This window comes from Octopus bimaculoides, chromosome 10 (genome assembly GCF_001194135.2).
Source record: "Octopus bimaculoides isolate UCB-OBI-ISO-001 chromosome 10, ASM119413v2, whole genome shotgun sequence".
In the NCBI taxonomy this organism is placed as follows: Eukaryota; Metazoa; Mollusca; class Cephalopoda; order Octopoda; family Octopodidae; genus Octopus; species Octopus bimaculoides.
Window position 1 is genome coordinate 41,378,437 of NC_068990.1, and position 3,511 is coordinate 41,381,947.

The following is a 3,511-nucleotide window of genomic DNA, read 5'->3' on the forward strand; positions in this document are numbered from 1 at the left end:
ATATATAATTTACCCCTCCTGCATGTGGTATTTTATAAGAGAAAAACGTCTAACAATTGAAGTAGAAAGAAGATCAGTTTCATACACGATCTTTTGTTTGTTTATTATATGACAATAATAAGTGAGTTGTTTGTGTTATTTTATTTATCAATACACTAATGGCATTTACATAATACATTCATTTAAATAGGTAATTTACTCATTCTTGAATGTAATGATAGTAATGGCAAATTAAGTTATTGAAGTATTCATGTTGCATTAAGAGTGAACATTTCTGTATAAACAATGTTTTTTGTTTTATTTTGGGGTGCATTAGCAAAAAGATTTGCTTTTGCTCTCACGCGTGACACCTCTACATAAAGTTGGCCATTTGAAGAGCATGGTTCTTCAAATTGCAATCCAGGAATCTTTAGTGTCTGGTCTTAACTTTTATTAATGTTCATGGCAAAAGAAACTTGGATGGGAGACTGTAACCGTTTAAATTGGAATGAGACATTAGATGGCATAACATGTATGCGAGGAATGAATACGGTCTTACCTTTACTGCAACCAATGACAATATTTGCCCCAATGCAATTTCCCACGAGTTTGTGCACAATTAATTTTGTACCATTGCATAATTTTGGTTGAGACAAATTATGTAATAGCATAGTAAGAGACCATTTTTTCATCTGTACCTGGTGGTTCTAGTGAGTTCAAAAATTCGATGGGCTAGTTAACACTATCTTGATCATCAATAATATGGTCAATCGAGTGAATAATTCTCCCGGAAGTTTATTCAATAGCATATTATTAATGCTATTTACAGCAACATTTTTCGGAGCCAGGATTGCCTGGTCACAGACCCAGTCTGTATTTTTGTAATTATGAAGAAGATACGGAAAGATTTCAGCCACCAAATCATCGATGGAATCAGCAGAATTACATATTGGATTGAGAGTAAGAAACTGTTCTTCATCAATTGTAACTCCTCTTCATCGAATTTCAAAAACTGCGCTGCAAATAGTTCAACTGATTGATCTCTTGAAAGTCACGATCTCATATTTGTCGAAAGTTGAAGTGTTTTTACATGGTGCCATAATACAGAAAACTTTATTGAAGCATTGAGCTCATCCACTTTTGTTCCTCTCGGAACAATAATACTGTGAAATTTCCCATCATGAAATTAAAATTTCTAATGTCTCGCAATGTTCTATCCACAGCTTCAATAGATTTTTTGTGGGCCATGGTACATTCGTCCCAGACAATTAAGTGACATCTTTGTATTAGTTCACCCATTGCAGAATTTTTAGATATATTACAAACTGGATCTTGTTAGATAAATCTAAAGGTAACTTGAATGTTGAATGGGCAGTCCGACCACCGGGTAGTAATGTTGCTGCAATTCCAGAAGTGGCAGTAGCTAAAACTATTTTATTTTCTTGACGAACTTTAGCCAGAAGTTTAATTACAAATGTTTTCCCAGTAGACAGTAGAATATGCACAACGTTGATCAAGTAGAAGCTTGGGAAGATTATCATTTATGTACATGGTCAGTTCCTCTATATCAGGAAATTTCCTTTATTATTTCAGTGAACAGACTGTTAAGATCCCCTCTATTAGTTAGTGGGAGACCTAAATTTTCTATAGGTTCACTTTCCATCGAAATAATTTGATTTTCTATTTCAATCAAAGCCGTATTGTATATAACACCAGTGAAACTATCTTGCTCGAGATTACTCAACTGAACTTGGTGCTTGAAATCTTCAGCAAGTTCAATTCTGAACTTATTCCACAGTTCAAGAGGATTACTTACCTCACAACTTTTGAGAATAATAGCAAAAAGACTTCTTAAACTCGTTGGTGTTTTTGATATTGAAGCTTCTTCCAGGATTGCATCCCATTGCTGATCACTTGCAAGCAAACCTAACTTTAAACACGTTTCTCGATATGTTCTGCAAATCTCACCATAATCTTACAAACTTACCCATGAAGTTTGTCCTCTTTTTACATGAAGAAGCATTCTGAGATGAAAGCATTGATTTTCGTTAGGATGTTCAGTATATACTCTACCAATTGTTGTACCAATATTAATCCCAGAATGACCTTGAACCTTTGTACCTATTTTGCATCTATTCCATTTATTATTACTCCATGTATAATAAGAAAGAACCACATGATATAGTAGCGCTTTTGAAATATTGTCGCCACGACAAAGATTGAAAAAGACTGTTAAAATGGTATCCTTTGGATTTGAAACTTGATTTGCAGCTGCCTCAGCAGTGAAGTAAACCCTTGGGCCATTTTCTAGATGCATAGAAAGTTGTTGAATGGATAGCTGCCTTTCGTGGATTGGGAATCCGGAATATGTCAGAAGACCTCATATCATTACAACTTCTATATCTCCTTAAATGGTATTATTTAACTTGATAGGTCGTATGCTTAAGGAGAATTGAAATATTCAGTTTCAAATCTGAACCAGGGTGAGACTACTCCTACAGGTTTGCAGTCTTTACGTTCATTTTGACAGACAGTTTCGAATCTGAACCAGGGTGTAACTACTCCTAAAGATTCACTGTCTTCACTTTCATTCTGATAGGCAAACAAACCAACAAACAGACAGAAATTCAATTCGCTTTGAGGGATAAACAAAGAGAAATTCAATTTTATATATAGACATGCGAGGAGGTACCCAAAAGAAGCCGGGATTTTGTTGTAATATTTTATTCACTTAGTTTTACATGTTTACACCATTATCACCTTCAAAGTATTCCCCATTTGAAGCAATTCTTTAGCCCAGAAGCATTTTCCACTGTTAGAAGCAGCCTTAGAACTCTTGCAAAGTGATATCTTTTAACGCCTCTGTTTTTTTCTTTGTTTTTTTTCTTCACCTCCTCCACATCTGCGAAACGTTTCCCTTTAAGGTCTTGTTCATTCGAGGAAACAAAAGAAAGCTGCAGGGAGCAAGATCGGGTGAATAAGGAGGGTGGGTAAGAGGGGTCATGCCATTGTTGGTCAAAAACTGTCTCACACTCAAGTAGGTGTGCGCAGGTGCATTGTCGTAATGTAACCACCACCCTCCATTTTGTTACTAGTTGAGGCGTTTTCGACTCGCCGCGTCTCGCAAACGCTTCAGAACCGCCAAGTAAAATGTCTGGTTAACAGTTTGACCATGAGGAACAAATTCTGTGCGAACAATTCCTTTCCTCGTGTTCCTTTCTGCTGAAGAGCGTAGGCTCGAAACGTAAAAGACTTTCTCACCTTCCCGTGCGTTAAACTAATACGCTTGTTTGTTGTTTATACAACTGTCTTCGCCTTTTGTTTTTCTGTAAATTCCAACAATACACACACACACACACATATGTATACTGACTTCAAATTTTGGCACTAGGCCAGCAATTTTAGGGGCGAGGTAAGTCAAGCCCGAAAGCATGAAATGCTAAGTCGGCTGGGTGAGAATTTGAACTCAGAACGTAGACAGACGAAATACCGCTAAGCATTTTTTACCAGCTCACATTATACTATTTACACA